The sequence below is a fragment of the Macaca fascicularis genome, chromosome 8 (assembly GCF_037993035.2).
Source record: "Macaca fascicularis isolate 582-1 chromosome 8, T2T-MFA8v1.1".
Classification (NCBI taxonomy): Eukaryota; Metazoa; Chordata; class Mammalia; order Primates; family Cercopithecidae; genus Macaca; species Macaca fascicularis.
In genome coordinates, this window is record NC_088382.1 from 10553002 (window position 1) to 10574283 (window position 21282).

Below are 21282 nucleotides of genomic sequence, written 5' to 3' on the forward strand. Positions count from 1 at the left end.
TTTTTTTCTTTATATTTTCTGAAATGTAAAGTTTCCTACATGACACAAGACATGGTAAAATGTCTTGTTGTTTCTACCTCTATGTTTATTGCTGTCTTGTGTGAGTTTCGAAAGAACTTTCCAAGTGGAACCCTGTCCCTGCTGGGCATCTCAGGATGTAGACAGGAGGCGGTGGGCAGGTACAGGGGCAGGGAGGGAGAGTCTCTATTCTCATCTTCCCTCCATCTGCAGCCCAGTCTGTCTTCTCTTCTTCCACTAAACATGCTCAGGTACCTAAAGGAGAAGGCATAGCTAGAAAGACGGTACAGAGGCTACACAGCAAATTGCATCTCATCACAGAAACGTCAGCTGTCCTGCTCTGCAGGGGACTGACTGCTAACACAGATACATGGGCCCCCAGTACCAAATACAGGACTTATGGATGCCGAAGTGGGAGGAACCTCCACGGAGGCTCCCAGACGCTCCCAGGTCCCTCCTCCATACACGCCATGGAGGGCCCTGGTGGTCATCAGTACCAGATCAGTGTAGCAATTTCTTTCATGTATATATATTTTGGTGAGCACGCTAAACAGAAAGTTAGCTGCTGCTGAGTGACTTTTTATTGGCAAGACTGTAAGAAGCACTCTCTCCTCAAGAAATTGGTTATTTGCAGAAGGCAGTTCTCCCGAGAATGTTCTGCAGCATGTCAACTACTTTGAGCATTGCTTTGCTTCACAATTCTTTTGTCTCACAATGTGTGTGTACGTGTGCCCACGCCTGTCTGTGGCTCTGGCCTGTGGTTACAGAAAAATGCAAAGAAAGTCACTGGAATGCTCTCTCCACCTCTCCCCGCATCCAGATGAAGATGGCATCGGGCAAGATGACTTCAACCAGAGACACACCTCAAAACAGTTCAGAGCACACGCCAAAGACAGTTCAGAGGGGCAATGGAGAGATTGCAAGCGGGCTCATCAGTTGGGCAGCACGGGATGCTCTGATATGCTGCAAGGCAGAGCCGATTTTTTAAAAGAAAAATATAGCCGGGGCCTCTTTCTCCCCCGGTTGTTGTTGACTCTCCAAAACACTGGCTCTGGCACGCGTACTGATCCCTGGAGTTTGATGCACGTTTGATTCACAGACGGCAGCGTGTCTGCACCAGATGGCCTCGAGTTAATGAACACAAACTCATCACTTTTGCTCACCAGGGAAATGTGCAGCTCAATCTGATTTGTACTCTACAACTAAAAATATTTGAGTATTTTTAGGGAGCATTTTACCGAGACAAAATGGCACTTCAGGAAAGCGTTAAAAGAACAGAGACTAACCAGCAAACTGCAGCTGCAATCTTCTCCACGTTGATAAGCAGGCTCCTCAGATCATTCTTTCACCAACATGAAAGTAACACCCGATATGCTGCACAGGGACGACGGCCTCCTTCTGCGCCCCCTGCCTCCTCTTCAACTCTGCTGCCCTGCCCCAAGCCAAACCTGTGGTCCCAAAGCACAGGGAGAGCTCTTTCCAAACACTGGATTTTCTCTCTCACATACCAGCAAAAACATGTCTCATGGGGTACACACACACACGTACACACATAGTTTTTTCTATATTATTGTACTGTCTGCTCAGCTACATGTTTTTATATATGAGAATTTAAGATTCAGGAAAAATTCACTACATGAACCGAACCCTACGACATCTCCATCCTGTCCAGCTAGGACAGAACTCTGTTCACGAAGTGTGCTCCAGCTTATCGGCACCAGCACACAAAATAGCTGATGCCCAATGATGAATCGGGAATTAGGAAGCTATTTCGTCCAGCTCGTTTCTCCCTTCTCCAAACTCCCATATTTTCTGCTGTTTTATATAGAAATCTTAGTGATTCAACTAAGGAACATTAAAGTCATAACTTTCTAAGTCAGTGTGATCCTCAACACAGTCAACGACCACACAGCTGTGTTCTCTTCTCATTAAATGTGGCCGTCGGACAGCCAGGGTCCAGAGAAGCACCTCATAGCCTTAAAACCGGCATCTCTTCTGGGAGTTTATTAGGAAAACCAGTCCGGGTTCATCCAGACCTGCTGTATCCAAATCTGCATTTTACCGAGATCCCCAGGTGACTCTGGTGAACATGAAAGTTTGAGAGGTACTGTCTTCTAGTCATCTCACTGTGGATAACCATCTTCGAACCCAGACCACAAGTCTTCTCACGGGTGGCACTGTCTAAATGGGGAAGTAGTTTAATCATCTCCCATCCTCCCCTACAAAAGTATTTTATAAGTACCAGACGTTCACAAAAACCTTTCAATTTTTACAGAGAGAATCTATACAAATAAAAGTCACTTTCAGGTGGGCACAGTGGCTCACGCCTGTAATCCCAGCATTTTGGGAGGCTGAGGCAGGTGGATCATGAGGTCAAGAGATCGAGACCATCCTGGTCAACATGGTGAAACCCTCTCTCTACTAAAAATACAAAAATTAGCTAGGCGTGGTGGTGCACGCCTGTGGTCCCAGCTGCTAGGGAGGCTGGAGCAGGATAATCGCTTGAACCCGGGAGGCAGAGGTTGCAGTGAGCCAAAATCATGCCATTGCACTCCAGCCTGACAACAGAGCAAGACGCTGTCTCAAAAAAAAAAAAAAAAAAAAAAGTCTCTTTCAGACCAAAACCACCATCATTCATTACATGATGTTTTTTGGTAAAGACAAGCATGAGGGAGGGAAAGAGACAAATTTTCACTCAAATGGATGAGCTTGGAGACAAAGTGTCACCATCGAGGAACAAGCTTCCACCGAAGCATCTCAGGTTGCACTTGGCAGGACGTCCTCTGACTCACAGCCTTCTGGCTGCATAGGCAGCTTAACCGAGGTTCTCTCTATAGTCAATTCTGGAGCAGCTGCAGAGAATTCATGGGGAATAAGAGTTTTGGAGGGTGGCTTAAAAACACACTCTTTGTCACCTTAAGGAATGCCACAGGCAGGGCTGACAGTGGGAAGCCCTCTGGCTGCCTTGGACCTGCTACTTCCCCTCCCTGACAGCTGACTGTGCGGAGGGCTGAGACAGCCTGAAGCAACCCTGGGAACTGGAAGAGGGAAAGCACACTGCTGTGAAGCGGGAGGCGCGAGGCCTCAGGGGTGAGTCGGCTGGGGGCTCGGTCTGCTCCGTGCTGCCGTCATCGAGGGCTGCCGGCCTTGGCAAGGAGCCACCGTGCCCAGACCAGAGACACAGGGCCAACCAGCTATGAGCCCACTCAGCCTGAAGCCCAGCAAAGCTGACTCTGCAAATTTGAGAGCTATTTTCTGGTTCCAGTTAAAACATTATAGCTACTGACCAGTGAGCTCCAATTCAGTGAGACAGCGATGGTGGTCCTGGACTCATTCAACTCTAAAATCCATCTTAATAGTAGATTCACTGGACGTCAGAGTAGGAAGGGCTTTATAGGGCCTTTTCATCCACAGTGTCAGATCTAAATCCTTCTGAAGCCAGCAAGAACCATTAACGAGTGAAGGGAGAAGCATCCAGCCGGCGCTCTCTGGTCCAGAAATCTAACTGCTGGCTGCGTGCAGCGGCTGAAGACTTGGAACATGGCTAGTGCAAGCTGAGAAGCGCTGTGAGTATGAAACACAAAGTTTCCCAAAGATGCAGTAACTGTCGGGATGGACGGTGGGGACCAGAGCTATCTGCAAAGCAGGCATCTTTGTGAAAAGCATCAGAATTCAAACTTTAAGGAAAGAAACGAAGACTGCAGACCAAATTCCACTCGTAGGTCTCTGGATTGTGGCTAATGATTTCACGGAAAAAGAGGAAGTGCCCCAGATGGCCCAGCTGGAGAATGGAAAGTTTCAAGTACAATCTGAGTCTCTCAACTCAGAAAAGTCCATCATTTCTACGTAGGGAGGCCTGTTTAACCAGGCCACAAGCTTCAGTGGTAGCTGGGAGGGAACCTGTGACCTTCAGCGAGGCTCCACCTCTCTGGAATGTGTGTCTGTAACACAAGGGGGTGACGGGGAAGGCCCTTCAATGCCCTTGGGCTCTGACATGCTAGCAGCAGTGAGCCTCACAGAGAGAACTCAGGAGTGACCGGTACAGACATCAAGGACACAGGGCTAGAGGGGCCAAAACAGTAACGGGGAGATGGCAGTTTTCTCAGAACTAAAAGAGCCCCAGCTTGTGTTAGTAACATTTCATTGAATAAATATTTCTTGCTTTCCAATCAAGGAGCGCCAGGCCCCATACTAGGCATAGAAGGGACGAAGGCCACAAAAGCAACTCAGGCAGGGTCTTCCTCCTCATTGAGGCAGGAGCCAGGGAAGGCTTCCAGAGGGGAACAGAGACCTGTGCTCAAGGGATGTTCAAGGCCACGAGCGCACGTGAGCAAACGTGTAAGATGCCACGCAGAAGCAGAGGAGAAAAGCAATATCAAAGGGATGTGGGGGGGCCTCACAGAAGATTCAGGGTTTTCATTAAATCCCGAAGAATGAATAAAAAAGGAAAAGATATTCTAGGCAAAGGGAACAATATGTGTGCAGGCCAAGGATGATAAAACCACAGAGAATGGGGAAGAGCACGGCGGAGCAAAAACCCAGTTCACTGCATCAGAAGCACAGATTGCTATTAAAACCATTCGAAATGGCTGCTTTGCACCTATGACAGCAAAGGTTAATCCTCCAGCAGAGTCAATGTTGATGTTACCAAAAGCAATTTCTAAATATAAACTTCAGCAATTTAAACAATAAATGTATTCTGTTTTATTTGTAATTGTTTTAATTTATGATTATCATGTATAATTTGCATTATCTAATCATGTTTTAGAATGAATAGATGTATCGCATATGATTATTCAAATTTTGTCAGCATTCTTGTTATTCCATTCTCTTAGGCTGGTGTTCTACACGGCGCTGGCATTCTCTGAATGTTTTATCTTCATCAGATACGTAAATCCAGGGACCAAAATACCAAGCTGGCAGGCTCTTTTAGATCTCGTGAGAGATAGGGCGGCTGTTTCCCTCTTTTCCACCACGCTGGTCTCTGAGATCGTTACGCACACCCATGTGCCTTGTCCCCAGCAAGCCTTCTCCTGCCAAGACCCTGCAGATCCCAGCTACCTGTTGGTCCCCAATTCTGCCAACCTATCCCTCTTTCCAGTCTGACGTGTAACTGCCGAGTTTTAATGAGTAAGGAGATAAATATTTTAGATGCCTTGGTAGTATGAACTGAACTTCTACTAAAGAAAAGCCAGGGCCAGGCATGGTGGCTCACACCTGTAATCCCAGCACTTTGAGAGGCAGAGGCAGGCGGATCATGAGGTCGAGAGATTGAGACCATCCTGGCCAACATGGTGAAACCCCGTCTCTACTAAAAATACAAAAATTAGTCAGGCGTGGTGGCGTGTGCCTGTAGTCCCAGGTACTCAGAAGGCTGAGGCAGGAGAATTGCTTGAACCAGGAGGCAGAGGTTGCAGTGAGCCAAGATCATGCCACTGCACTCTAACCTGAATGACAGAGCAAGACTGTGTCCGAAAAAAAAAAAAAAGGCAATAATTTCTGGATATAACTTGGGAAATAAGCATTTGGCCATGCTGCTGGTGTGGGCCTCAACAACAACAAAAATATCCAGAGAGAAGGCCCTAGCACGGATTCAAATACAAAGCAATTTACTAGAACTACAAAAGGAAGGACTGAGTAAACACTGATGGTTCAGACACATAATTAGGCTGCTACTCTGTCTATAAGGTCACACGATTTACAAGCAAACTCTTAACTGCAGGTTTGAATTCATCAATCCCAAATTCATCTAAGGATGAACCCATCTTAATGTGAGGGTTATTCTAGATGCAATGACCAGCTGCATCATTCATTTGTTCAACAGATATTTACCGTGTGCCTACTCTATAAATGGCAAAGACAAGCGAGGGTGGATGTTTCCATGAGCTTAGTTCAGTAAGGGAAAGAAGACAACCGCATCAATCACTACCGTACAGAGTAGTAGCTGTAACTGCCATTGGAGACAAGGGAATGTTCAGTCTTTGTTTAGGCTGCGGAGGTGGTAAAGGCAGCAGAGAAGAGGGGAGGAAAAGGCATGTGCTAGAAATGACAACTAGGGCAACTGGATTGAAAAGTCAAGTGCGTGGCAAGGAGTAATGAGCACTATGGACAGGATTATTTCATACGGTTGAGAGCTCTGAATGCTAGGCTGAGACATGTGAGGCCACAGAAGGGTTTCCCACAAAGCAGAAGCATAAGCAAAGTGGAACTTCGGGATGGCGTGGAGGATGGATTTGAGAGGGTGACTGAGACTGGAACCCAGTGATCAGGTGGCAGGATGAGGTCAGAGTCCAAACCAGAACAAAGGCTGAGGTGGGAATAAAAAGGAATGAACAGAAATGAAAGAGATGAAGAAGATGAGGACCCACTGATAGCTGCAGGGGATAAGGTACGGGGTTTGTGAACACGGTGGGACTTTACAAATGGGGACATCACAAGGAGGAATGGCTTGGGAGAAGGATCAAAGGTTTGGTTTTAGACATGTTAATTTTGAGATGCAAGTGGGATATCCAGTTGCAGATATCTGTAAGGCAGGGAGAAATGCAGACCAGAGGGTGGAAAGGGGGAGATTCATCAGGCTGTATTTGGTATTCATCAATCATTTGTTTAATCAACATTTACTATAAGCTGACTGGAGCCAGACATGGTGCGAGGGACTACGGAAGATACAGTGATGAATGAGACAAAACCCCTGCCCTCAAGGAGTGTTTGGACCAAAAGGGAAAATGAACCAGTAATGACTAATATAAAGGGGACATGTGCTGTGATCAAAGTGCAGGTGCCGTGAAAACACACTGGAAGGGGCTTCCGCCAGAATGATGGAGTGTGGAAAGAGGGTCTGCGAGCACAGGGAACAAGGAACAGCAGCACCTTCGGTTGGGGGAATCGCGAGAGGCTGAAGATACAAATGGACACTAGTCTGACTATATGAAAACAGAACCTTGGCCCACATCGTGCAGCAACCAGCCCAGGAAGCCAACCTACTGTTTAGAGTCACTAGTTCAGGAAGCCAAACAACAACCCCTTTAGCAATCAGCCCCAAATGACAAGGACTTGATTCATTTCCCTGACAGTTTCCCTAACTTTTGTCCTGGCTTCCAATTCTAGAACCCAAGAAAGTCAAATATGTGCCCCTAACCTATTATTACAGTAGGCTATTGTTAGCCTGCCTGCAACTTCCGCAGGCCAACAGCCTCCAATCAGGACATACTTGAAGCTTTCCCTCTTTTCCACTCTGGAGCTTTCTCTCTTCTGCCTGCCTTTGAGTCTCTGACGTATGCAAGTGCTAGTGGCTGGCTCTCTGGCTGTAGCAAGCTCTGATTCAAGAACCTTTGCTTCTTTCCATTTGGTGGTCTTCGTTTATTTCCCTATCAGCATGTGAGTTATGAAGGCTGGGGTGCAGTGGATGCATGAGGGGATGGACAGTCCCCAGAGTGGGGGAGGGTGTTTATACTTAGGAGAATGGGGAGCCAGCAGCCATACTAGAGAGGACCTTATAAGCCATGAGCAGGGCTATGAAAGTGCATCCTGAGTGCAAAGTCATCCACGCAGAGGTGAGAGCTGATTCTGAATCTTCAGTCCCATCGCTTCAGGACTAGGTTCAGTGAATAAGCAAAGGAATGGGTGAGAATAAGACTACATTTATTGAGGTCAGGACCCCAAGTCACTCAGTCTTTGCCCACATATAAGAGAAAAGAGGGCCAGGGATGGCCTGGTATCCTTAGGGAACTTGGTAAATTCGGAACACTGTACAAGAGGTCACAGTTGAGCTGCCCTCACATACATGTACACATAAACACAACACGATGAGCCAAGCAAATAAACAAAACACTAGGAAGGTAGGAATGGATGGCTGAACTATGATTCTGTATGTAGGTTGTAGGTTTCCAAGTGGTTAGAGTAGGTTGCCAAGTGATTAGACTAAATAAAGTAGGTTGCCAAGTGGTTAGACTAAATAAAGACTTGAGTGAGCTGAAATGCCTCCATTTTGAACACAGGCTGCAACTAAAAGGTAGATTTGACCTTTTAGTCTCCTCCTAGTGCCTTTAGTTTCATGCAAACACATCTTGATTTGCCAAACCTTTTTAGAGTGAGCTTAAAACACCAGAAAAGAAACGGAGACCTGAATAAGGCACTTCTCACAATGTAATTATTTTTAAATGTGCAATATGTAATAGAGATGTTTAGCCTCTCATAAGTTTTTGGAAAATATATTTATTAGAATTCTTCATAATTATTACTTGTAATAATACATCCCATTGGTATAGTCCTCTACCACTTTGAAGATTCTTCCAATCATATTTGATTTTTACATTGTGTGAGAGATGAAACAGAAGTGTGTGTGTGTGTGTGTGTGTGTGTGTGTGTGTATGTGTTGAAGTCAGGTGGTGATAATGGTGGTCCCTTGGATCACTTGGTCCAAGACTTCTTTATTCATGAGGAATGTGACTCCTATGATCACACACTCAGTTAGAAATGGATGTGACACGGGAAACACCTCAACTCTGGCTGGCCCTCCTTACATGCTTAGTAACCTATTCCCATCTAACTGACATGGAAACTGAGGCTAAGGTGGGAAGACCATTACACTAACACCCTCGACAAATCACACCTCCTGGTATCTACACTAAGAGGGACAGTCCCCATCCCCACATTAACTTTGGGCTTGAATATACGACTTGTTTTAACCAAGGAACATCAGTAGAGGAAGCAGAGGCTTGATAAGCACTTGGAATTGGGGCTCAGCATGGCGTCATCATCTCTAGAGCCAATCCAGGCCAGGCTAACCTTGAGGGGGAAAGACCACGGAAAGAGAGAGGGAAGTCCAGACAGCCCGATCATCCCAACTGAGCCCAGCCTCCAGGTGACCCACCAACCGAATGCTGTCCCATGACTGAGTCCATGCAAAATCGACAGAACAACGCAGCCAACCCACAGAATCACAAGAATAATTATTTTTGTCTTAAACCACCATGATTGGGGTAGGTTGTTACGCTGTGATAGATATCTGACACACTAAGGAAGAATAAATATGTCCACTGCAGTCATTCCCAGGCCCAAGAGTGAACCTGAGGTCTTGCACACCACCTCACACGGTAATGGAGAATGTGTTCGCGAACTGAACTATCCCTGATATGCAAACCTGAGATCAAGTTCTAGATTCATTCAAACTCACGGTAGTTAGCTCATTCAGATCCTTAATGATCCTTATTTAATGCAACATACTCCTTTACCTCAAGACCATTGGAAATGGCTGGCTTTTTATTTTTTTATTTTTTTTGATGGAGTCTCACTCTGTCACCCAGGCTGGAATGACAGTGGCGCAATCTTGGATCGGGGCAACCTCCATCTCCCAGGTTCAAGCGATTCTCCTGCCTCAGCCTCCCCAGTAGCTGGGACTACAGGTGCCCACCACCATGCCTAATTTTTGTATTTTTAGTAGAGATGGGGTTTCACCATATTGGCTAGGCTGGTCTCGAACTCCTCATCTTGTGATCCACCTGCCTCAGTGGAAATGGATGGCTTTGAATGCCCGATGGTGGAGGGATTCAGCCATCACTCTCCAGACCACCATTAGAGGTGAACAGCTGCTGAGAGATCACTGTACAGATGGGGTGAAGGAAGACCAGAGAATCAAGGCACTTGCCTCAATCATACTGCTGCTAGTACAAGGGACAATATGAGAATCCAGGTCTTCTCAGCTCAAAGCCAGCATCTTTTGGGTGATACATGCAACTTCCTTAGCAAGAGGGAGAAGCTCCAGTCCTGTGGCTTAGAGATATGGATCATATGTCATTCTAGGCAACATGATGCTATCTGGGACTATAGAATGTTCTATCTTCAAAGTGATCTTTGGGTAAACAAGAGCCACAAGTGGTAACTCCCAGAGAGACACTCAGCAAGACTGAGGATGAATCAATTGATTCATTCATTATTGATACCCACATATGTCTGAACAGGATCTGAGGTAGCAGAGCAAATTATTTTATTTGGTTGGGTAGATAAAACTAGTTATTTATAAAAGATTATTTTAAAATCTCTGTCCTTTGTTATTTTTTGGTTTTGTTGCTGTTTGCATATGAAGTCTTCAAATTTATGTATGATGTTTTAATATTAAAATTTTTTCATCAGAAATCTATTGACTTGTGTGTGCAGGTCACTAGGGACCCCCCACCCTTTACAAATGTGAAGTGCTACGTTTACGTTTGTTGAATGAGGAGAACTGGGTTACCTACCCTCAACTAAGCTCTCCCATGAACTGATGTAGGAGACAATTAAAGAGTGGTTTGGGAACGCAGTTTGCAAATGGATGGTGCTACAGAAGCAGACACTCTACTTTGCGGGGAAAACAAGAAAAAGAAAACCATATGCCAGAAACAAATTCTAATCATCATACATCATGCTGCAGGTTATTCAACTGCAATAATACTATTCACTGCTTCATTATGAGGTTTCATTCCACCTTGAAATCACTGATCACTCCTGCATGACATACAGCATGGATTGTTGGGTCTGACATGTAAACTAATTACATCTGATCTTAGCTCTGCCTTCAGTCTGTTGGGAAGGCAGATAGAGACGGTGTTCTCACCACGGATCCTGGAATCCCTTTCCCCTGTGATGCTGCTGAGCAAGCCTGAAGGTTGTTGGGAAAAGGAACAACTGAGACCAAGAGATGAAGAAAAGCTGGTCATGATTTCTAGAAGTAGTGACTGCTATAATATTACAAATGTATCCCTCTAAGAATTAGTTGTAAAGCTAAAATGTGTGTGTATGTATGTGTGTGTATGTGTATGTGTGTGTGTGTGTGTGTAATGCTTATGCGAGATGTCTGTTCCTTTCCACACATTATCTCATTTAATTTTCCCAGCAAGCCTATGAAGCAGCTATTTTTTATTATCCACATTTTATGTACGAGAAAGTTCAGGCCAGAGAAGTTAAGACACTTGCCCAGGGTCACACAGTGGCAGGGCTGGGATTGGAACCAAGTTGTCTTTCGCTGGAGCCCGGTCCCTAAGTCACTCAATTGGGATGCAGGGGCAAGTCCAGTGGGCAGAAGCTCTGGGTTATTAACTGGGCTTGGCACCCACGCTGTGTGAGCTTGGGAGCATTGCTTTACCTCTTTGGGGCTCAGGTTCCTCGTCTGTAAGGCCAGGGAACTGGGCTGGGCTCGGACGCCTTCCCTAAGACCCTGCCCCAGCTGTGCTGCTCAGTGATACAATGGCCTCAGCTTTGACTTCTGCGCTTCTCTGTGAGGCAGACGGACAGGGTGGGGTAACCTGTGCAATCAAGATCAGCAGGTCTGTGCGGCTCAGAGGCCCCCGGGGACTCCAGAATCTTTTCCAGGATCCACAAGGTCAAAATTATTCTTATCGTCATGCTAAGATGTATTTCCCTGTTCACTCTTATTCTCTCATGAGTGCAGGTAAAGTTTTCTGGAAGCTACACAGACTGTGATGACATCATCTCTCTGAAGGATGAAGGAATGAATGTGTGCTTGGGTTTTTTTAATTTCTCAGTTTTAATTTTTAATCTGGTAAATATCCAACAAAAGTTTGTTGGGGTCCTTAATAATTTCTGAGTGCAAAGAGGTCCTGAGGCCAAAAAGTCTGAGAACTGCTGCTCAAGGCCATGCCTTGCGAGACCCGTGGAAACAAAAGAGCTGAAAAATCTCAATACACTGGAGAACAGAACTTAAGAATGAAAAGCGTTGCTTTTGCACAGCTGATTACTAATCAGACTTTTTTAACTCCTTGAACTCAGCTGACACACACAGCTTAGATGGCAGTGGAAAAACTCTCCTAGATAAGGACCTTACGGTTAAGCTTCCCCAAAGCCCCCAACCTTGGGCTGGAAGCCCACCACCCAAGAGGCACAGCTTATGTCACGTGACAAAATATATTAATGGAAAACAGAGTTCTAAATGTATCTTAGTTGGCACTGTCCTGAGCCATGCCTTCCTCATCAACAGCTGACTGTTTAATGTTCACATCTCTTGGGCAAGTCATCTGCCCATTCATGCCCATTGCAGATAGAGCTGCAGATAGAACACTGCAAGTTAGGAGCTTGGCACATGTCATCTCACTTACGTCACACCATCAACCTCTGAGGTTCATATGATTAGATCCACTTTATAGATTAGGAAACAGACTGAGAGGTGAAGTTACTTATCCAGGCTCAAACAGGTACCGAAGTCTGTCTGATGCCCAAGACTAAGTACTGGTCTACTACCTTGAGATGTCCAAGCCCAGCTCCGTATGAAAATCACTTAGAGATTTCATATGGTTTAAATATATGTCCCTGCCCAAATCTCATGTTGAAATGTAATTTCCAGTCCAGGAGGTGGGGCCTAGTGGAAGGTGTTTGGATCATGAAGGCAGATCCTTCATGAATGGCTTGGGCCATTCTTTGGTGATAAGTTGGCTTTCACTCTGAGTGCATAGGAGATCTGGTCTTTCAAAATGTATGGCACTTCCCCCCAGTTCTCTCTCCCTTGCTCCTGCTTTCACCATGTTATGTGCCTGTTCCGCCTTCACCTTCCTCCATGATCAGAAGCTTCTTGAGGTCTCCCAAGAAGCCGAGCAGATGCCAGCACCATGCTTCCTGTAAAGCCTGCAGGATCATGAGCCAATTAAACCTCTTTTCTTTATAAATTACTCAGTCTCAGGTATTTATGGCAATGCGAGAACTGCCTAATACAGGAGTTTTAAACAGTTCACATTTCCTGGCCCCACCCCTAAGGACCCTAATTCAGTAGGTCCGAGGGGTGGGGGGCTCTGGAATCCACAGAGCCCTACAAATAGACAACCTCTTGCTTAGCATCTAAATTAAGGATCTGATCAGTTGGAAATTACTTCATGTTGGAGGCTGTTTCCACATCAACGTGTTTATTGTGTTTCTTATCAGGGCCATCTTTCTTCTCAAAGAAATAGCATTTTGATTCCCACATAAGAATTGTTCTTTCTGTGAAGACAAGTAGGGACTAAGTGAACAAAGAAACTGATGCGAGATGCTCTTTGCTGATGCCTTTGCAGGTTTTAATTCTGTATATAGGTTGCTTCTACATTCCCTCCCCCTTGAATGTGGAAGTACTTGGTAAATATCTTTTGAATGGAATCAAAACATGCCATCCTCACCACTTTATAAAGTGGGTATAATCACTTCCAATCTGGCGGGACACAGTGACTCATGCCTGTAATCCCAGCACTTTGGGAGGCTGAGGCAGGTAGATCACTTGAAGCCAGGAGTTCAAAACAAGCCTGGCCAACATGGCGAACCCCTCTCTCTACCAAAAAATACAAAAATTAGCTGGGCATGGTGACACATGCCTGTAATCCCAGCTACTCGGGAGGCTGAGGGACGAAAATCACTTGAACCTGGGAGGCGGAGGCTGCAGTGAGCCAAGATCACGCCACTGCACTCCAGCCTGGGTGACAGAGTGAAACTTTGTCTCAGATAGATAGAGAGTAATTCCTAATTTGATGGCTCATAGGCTTGTCACTCTATGTGGAATTGGGATACACATTTTTTTGTTTGTTTGATTGCCAAAATCTAGCTCAACACCCTGGTGGTATTAATCCATAAAAGTATGGACACCTGGGGTCAGCTTGGGAGATCTGAGAATGGCACCAAGCTCTGCTGGGAATGGGCAGGAGTGGCACTGTGGTCTCCGAGCTCTGCTGGGAGTGGGCAACTCTGGCTCTGTGGTCTCAAGTGGCTGCCTCTTCCCCTTTGCCATCTCTTTCCCAGGCTGTGACAGCATTATTGGCCACCCATATTCTCACATGGGCCCACACGGGCCAGGAAATGGCAGTGCTGATAGCTCTATCATCGTAGACACACACAAGCCAGCCAGGGCAGCTGACTTGGGGATCGATGAAGATTTTAAGAAGATGGAGAACAGAGGCCTGGGTGGGATAGGGCCTGAGAACAGCCTAGAAGGGCAGACTATAGGGTCCCTATGATCCCTCTTGTTAGCTGTCAGACGGCCTGTACTGAAAATGTCTTGGTTTACAGGGGATAAAACAAACACAAAAATCCTGACCATGAAGAACAGAACAGACACCGAACTCACTGTTCTTGTGTTGTACATGCTGACATCTAAATAGACCCAATTCAAAAGCAGGCAGTGTGGACCTGAATCGTAAGTTTTGTAAACTCATGAAACAAAGTCAAGTCTAATTTCAAAAATGAGTTGCCTTCTGAAGAAGTTATTTAGCCAGAAAAGTTACAGAAAGAGCCTGTCTCCATGCTCAAATAAAGAGACGGTAACGGAAGAGTTTTACAAACTGTAACTCTAACACCATCACTTGGTGGCTGTCCCTGACTTACAGTTTTCATTCCAAAGCCAAGGGGCTGGGAAAGGCAGGGGCCAGAGAGAAGATCAATGAAAATTTTCATCTGTCAGCCACTCTCAACTTATCTCTGCAATCAAGGTGTCTCAGTTCATAAGAATAAGGGAACAAACCCAGTGAATTAAAAAACGGAAAAGAATAAAATGCCAGATCTTTCATCAGTTAGAAAATGTAGTTTGGCAAGGACTGGAAACTTGCCTGGCATTTGCACCCCACAACCCAATTCTGCCAAAACCTTACTTACACTTGTAGAGCATTTTCTGGATTACAATCTTTGCCTGCATATCAGCTCCCTAGAGCCTCACAAAAACCCCCAAAGAGAGTGATCAGGGCAAGGGTTGGTAGCTCGATTTAGCAGGTTAGGAAACTATTTGTTCAAAGTTGTACGAATCACCAAAGCACCACAAAAGTCCATTAAAAGGGCTTTCAGTACACAGGTGGCACTTCTTGGAGAATTTCTGTGTGACTTCTTCACCGCATTTTCTCAATCCTAAAACAGTTTTTCTTTCTACACAATTCTTCTTTACATTTATTATTATTATTTTGATTGACAAATCATAACTGTATACCTTTATGGGGTGCAATGTGATGTTTTAATATATGAATACAATGTAGAATGTAGAATAATCGAATCAAGCCAGTTAGCATATCCATCCCCTCACTTACCTGTCGTTTTTTATGGTGAGACATGTTAAATGTGCTCTTAGTTATTCTGAAATATAGACTACATTATTGACTACAGTCACCCTGCTGTGCAATAGATCTCAAACCCTATCCCTCCTGTGGATCTGAAACTCTGCATCCTTTGACCAACAACTCCTCCTTCCTTCCCCACTCCACCCTGGCCTCTGGCCTTTCTAATTCCCTGCTTTAGGATTTCAACTTCTTCAGATTCCACATATAAGTGAGATCACGCGGTATTTGTCTTTCTGTGCGTGCCTTATTTCACTCAACACGAAGAACACAATGATTCTAGAGCACCTTTCGCTTTCTGCTAGTATTGCTTTCTCGCGGCCCACTTTTCTAGGTTCCTCTTTCACACAGGTGTGCATACAGTGGTTCACAGTTTTCTTTCCTACTCCTGCCTAATTCCTCACACATCCTATTTGCCTTTTTCTCCCACTTAAGGATATTTTTTTCTTCGGCTGCTCTTTGATCATCCCTTAGGTTCATTTCTCGTATCTTCTATCAAATCCCCTAACCCCTGCTTTCCTGGGCCACCCAGTTTACCTCCCTACTTCCAAGTCTTATTAGTCTTGCATCAGAAACACGAAGCCCCGCTGTCATAACAAAGAATGCGTGCATTTGTGAAGACCACTTTACAAACTAATTTAGCAGAAAGAAGGCACCTTGCTGCATACTAATAATGCTTTAATAACGTTTTCTTGAAGATGGCTGCACCCAGGTGAGTTGAGCAGAGGAGGCTGCAGTGAGCCCCGGCATGACTGAGGAAGACCAGGGACGCACTGGCTGCTAAGAGAGGGGGAGTATAAGGTTCAAGAGGAAAAACCATTCACTGGATGACCCTATCAAGGAAAATGCAACAATATTCAATATCAGAACCAGAAAAATTAACCAACTTCCAGAGGCAGAGAGGAATCTGCTTGCACATGGATCGACGTATATCGGACTTAATGCTGCTCTCTGTAGCCTAGTAGCACACAGTCTCTTTGGATACCTCTTAAAAGTGACATAGGCTTATAGAGCTGCTGGCCTAGCAATGTGATCCTATTTGACTGTGCACACACCTGACGAGGGGTTTGTGAGTTTACCTTTGCAGACAGGTGATGTGAATTGCGAAACCTGTACGATTTACAAGGCTTGGATTCGCTGGTCTTATCTTTACCGTTGTTTTCTGGGCTACACTGGTGAATGGCAGCCTTGCAGCCAGGTAGGACTCAGCCCTGCTACCAGAGAAAGGAAACAATGCACTGGATTAGAATTTCTACGCCTGTCTTTGTAAAGATGTTAATTCTCATTTTGCTCCAGACTGTGTTTGCAACAAACGTTGGGTCTAGACAATTAACTGCTTATAAAGGTCGTTCAATTGCCTAAATCTGGCCTAGAAATCCACTGATTTCAAGCAAATGTGTATACACACAAACAATGGTAAAAATAACCTATCTTTAATGTATGAATAAATAGAGACTTGTAATTTATCATGTAAGTTACAACTCTGGGATCAACATCAAAAGGCTACACAGAGCAACAAAAAGCTGAATCCCAGTAAGGGCTACTCATGTAAACAAGAGCATAATTTCACTGGTTTGCCCAATACTGTCTTTTCCTCACTTATTCCACTCTGCATCAGACACTGAGTTTGGTCTGTAACACAAGAGGGAAAAATAACCATACAGCAATTTTCACTGATGACTTTGTAAAGAAGCCAAACACAAATGAAAATGAAAAAAAAAAAAGGATTAACAAATTTTTTCTATCACAAGTGCTCGGGTGTCAGGCTCTGTGGATTCCTGAAACCACACAGCACCCCTTGTGTGAATATGTGTAAAAATCATATATTAGTGTTTAAGTCAACCAAGTGTCTCTGGCATAATAATATCCCTCAAATCAGGTCCTTTTTTTTTTCTCACACTATTTTTCTTTCCTACTAAATCTTGCTATTTTACTAAAAGATTTTGTGTTTGCAAATGTGTTTCTGCCACCAGAAGGAACCACAAAAATTCCTCAACCATTAGCCCATGATCTTGACAAATTAAACACTGGTGACACATTCTTTTAATGTAATATTGGCAAGATAAGGAATGAGGAGAAAGGAAGGAGTGATCTTCCTCCTAGAGCCCATTCCCTATTTATAAATCTGTGAGGGTGTGACATGTCCAGAGGGAATCTACCTGGCCCAGTGACAGAATGGAATGAGCAGGCACAGAGCTTGGAGGCAGGGAGCCGGAGTGTGCATCCCAGGCTCCCCCATGTAGTATCATGTGGTCTCAAGTTACCAGTTGCTTCTCCTGGAGAGAGATTAGAGTGACAGCCTCACAAGCTCCCTATGAGAAGCAGACGAGAGAATGTTTGTGAAAGTTCTTTCTGCACTCCCCAAGTCTGCTGACTGGTCCTATGCTGGGGGAGGCAGGTGACCATCCATAGCCAAATCCCAGTGGGTGCCCTAGCTCTGGGGATTGGAGGCTGTGGGTGTGGCTGGCTCTCTCACTCATCAGCAGGGAACCCAAGTCCCCAGCCAAAGAGAGCCCTTGAGGCAGTTAGCTGCAGTTCCCCTCCACACCTGTTTGGCCAGGTGCAAGATCAGGTGCTGGGGTCATCAGTTCACTAGGCCATGGGGTCAGGACAAGAGTCACCCGCAGCTCTGAGGCCAGATGGTGATTCCAATAGCCTCCCGAGTTCAGCAGTGAACCCAGCAAAAGGAAGATGATTTTTCAAAGCAATCAGGCTCCGGTGTAGACGTCACAATGGAGTGCTGTCCTCTCGGCTTTGGAGCCACGGGGCATGGCCAAGGTAAATGGAATCTGACAACTAAACTCAGGCTCAGGCCTCACATGCAGTGTCTGTGAGTAGAAAGGGTCACAGGGCCGGATTTCAAATCCAAACACTACAAAGAAAACAAGAGCTGGGAGGTGTTCAGGGTGAACGAAAAGGTGGCTCACTTTCTTTTTTGAGCCTTGCTTTTGTCCTTCACCTGCTTCCCACTCCAGAGAGAAGCTGATGACATTGACCCTGACCGTTTCTGGGCAGCTGGGTGGGGCTCACGGGGCGGGGGGGGCGGTCCCTGAGCCCCGGCCCGCCCTGCAACGCACCATGCCCAGGCCTCTGCCTGCACGGGGACGGGGCGCAGGGCACTAGACCTAGGACACTAGGGCCTTTTCTTCCTCCTCGTTTGCAGCCAATGGGCGGACTCGCCGCGCCGGCTGCCATGGCAACGGGAAGATGGCTCGGCGGGGCCTGAACAGCCATCACGTGGGCCGAGGCTGGGGGCGGGCGGGGGCGGCGAGCACGGGGGAGGGGCAGCGCGCTAGAGTTAAATGGTCCCACCAGAGGGAGTAAGGCACATTTTGAAGTAAGTGCAAAGCGGGACCATCTATTTTCTTTCTTTTTCCTGCCCTTTAAGCGCTAAATACACATGCACAAACACAAATGGCCTTTCATCTCCGCTCCCGAGGTGCTCCCGGTCCTCTGGCTTTCGTGGCAAACATGAAAGCTCTGATCTCTGGAAGCCTTAAATGAACATTGCCTCCGTGGCGGAAATGCAAGCGGGCGTCCCGCGGCCGTGCAGGAGCAGGCCGGGGAGCTCGGGACCACGCGGGGCTGCGACACAATCGACGGGAATTTGAAAGGCAAACGCACTGCCCCTGTAGGAAACGGCAAACCCTGCTTCACTCTTGGCGCCGCAGAAATAAAAGGGCCACTGCGCCCCCTCCTCCTCCTGGTAGTTTCTCTGATCCTATCACTCCGGAGCCGCTTTATAGAGGCTAAACCAGGGCCAGGCTTATCCATCTACCTGCCAGAACAACAAAGGCCCTTTTGTTGTCTTTAAAATAGACCCTACCCTAGCTGAAATGCTGTGTTTAAAATGTTTCTGCTGCCATCCCTTTCTTTTCCATGGAAATTAATGAATATATGCGTGTGTGTGTGTGTGTGTATGTTAGTTGGTAAGATAAGAGGTGATATTAACGCAGGCAGGAAGGCAGACAGTAGGCGCTGGGGCCTTTTTTCTTTCCCTGCTTGCAGCCAATGGACGGGAACTTACTGCTGTTGCTGTTAGCAGACCACACGAATGGCGGGTAGGGGGAGAAAAACGTATAGGCCCTGTCCTAATCTGATAGGTGAAATTCTTTGAATGTGTTGGAGAGTGGGAAAATGCTGCTTCCAAGTATTTTGCACTTGGGTTTAATTCACCTGACATTCACAGAGTGCCTGCCTTGTGTGAAGTGCTGATGGAATGTTGTCAGAGATGCAAAGCAAGGGAGGGTCCCACTCAGCATGGGGGGGGGGGGGGGGGGAGAAGAAACGTGTAAACTCTCATAAGGGTCAGAGGAATCGAGCTGCAAGCCAAGCATGATGCGAACATGGAGGGGGGCGGGCTCTGAGAAGTGTCCTGGGGGGTGGAGAGCTGAAAAAGAATCTGGCATTGCCCAGGCCCCTGTTCTGTGACAGACACTTTACATATACATCATATCATCCTTATAACTGCCTAAGAAGTAGCCACTATTATCCTGTGTAACAAATAAGAAAACCTGGGCTTAGAGAGGTCAACAACCCAAGGTCATACACAAAGCAAGTACAAAGCTGCTGCTGCCCAAGTCGTGGGAGACCTCCCTGTGGTTCTTCTCCGCCCAAAGACTTGCAGAAGAGGCATCCCTGCAAGGAAGGCAGCTGTGTGTTTAGGTACCATTTCCTGCTCTTCACCTCAGCCATCACCTTCATGAAACTGCGGGCTTCAAACATTCACTGCAGTTTTCTTAATATATATTATAAACACATAATTGAGATTTAAAAGATTCATCTGGATACACCATAAAATCATCTTGCATTCCACAAGGCGTCCGGACATCACATATGGGAGCCACTAAATGTTCCCCTGTTCCCACTGAAAGATGAGTAAGAGTGTGGCCCGTGGAGAAATTTGAATTCTTTCATTCAAACATCACCCTAGGTTGGCCAGGATTATTTTGTGTCTATACTTCGACTGTATTTCTACTAAAATGAAAATGTCGCCTTGGTCCTCACAAGAATGCTTTCTTCCATCATCAACCTGGGCAGTAGGTAGGATCTTGGGCTGCTTCTGATGCACTTGGATGGAACTCAGTGCAGGTGAATAAAAGACTGATGCCGGCATCTGTACGGCTCCACCCAGGGACTCACATCCCACCACTGCAGCAAAGGCCTACAGCCAGCAGAGGGCAGTGATACAAACCAGATTTTCCATTTGGCCCGAATGTGGATGCACACAGTTTAATATGTAAAGCCCATTATTACAAGCTTTTCCTTTCCCCACCCCCTATTAATGAACAAATGCCCAAGGGTAATACAGAGATTTCTAAATACAGTGCAAGAAAGGGCAATCTGTACTCATACACAGGGAGTCTAGCACACAGTAATAAGTGGAAATGAAAATTATCACCCACATGCAACTAAACCATTACGCCTAAGATCTAGCTGTCGACATGGCTGTATACACAGAAATATGGGTGCCTGCCTCCCAGAAATGGGCACTTTTAAAATATTTATTTCACAAGTTCTTATTTAAGAGTTCATAATAACACCCGTAATTTTAACCTCAAAGCTACAGAAAGGGACTAAGAGGAATTTTATCCCTATTGATAGGCATACAGTGGGGACGGGGGATTTTTCTTTTTGACTAAGGTAAGTCAATGAATTATTCAGGGTTTTTCCAAGGGCATTTTAAATCATAACTTCATGCTTTAAACAACAGCACAAATAAAACAAATTTTTAAAGACGAAGAACAACTATGTAATCCCCAAACCATAAAATATCAACTGACATTTACCCATGTCTATTCAGGGTCTTCCAATGCAAATAAATGATTTTTCAGTGTTGGTGAAAACAAGAATCTTTTGGTACTCAGATGGGTTTTAAACATTGCAGCATAGAGAATACAATAGACCGAGAAGGGATGCTTCTAGCATGCAACTTACCCATTTCCCTGGGAACAAAGAAACAGTGATAATCATGACATTTTCTCAATTCATGAGAAAAGGAAGATTCGCTGATCCTATATTGTAACTATGGTTGGAAATTTGAGGACCTCTGGAAAGGCAGGATGAAGTCACTGTAGACAGCCTTACCTCTGCAGTCACCCATTAAACCCTGATACAGTCGGCCCTCTGTATTCTTGCATTCTGCGTCCATGCATTCATCCAACCACAGATCAAAATTATTATAAATATATCAATAAAAACAATACAACAATACAAA

At 45.6% G+C, this 21282-nt stretch overlaps 1 protein-coding gene across 35 annotated transcripts in view; it reads right to left on the bottom strand.

Moving 5' to 3' along the window:
* Window positions 1-21282, bottom strand: part of MSRA (methionine sulfoxide reductase A) — a 413664-nt gene that overhangs the window by 121492 nt on the left and 270890 nt on the right. The window lies entirely within an intron of this gene.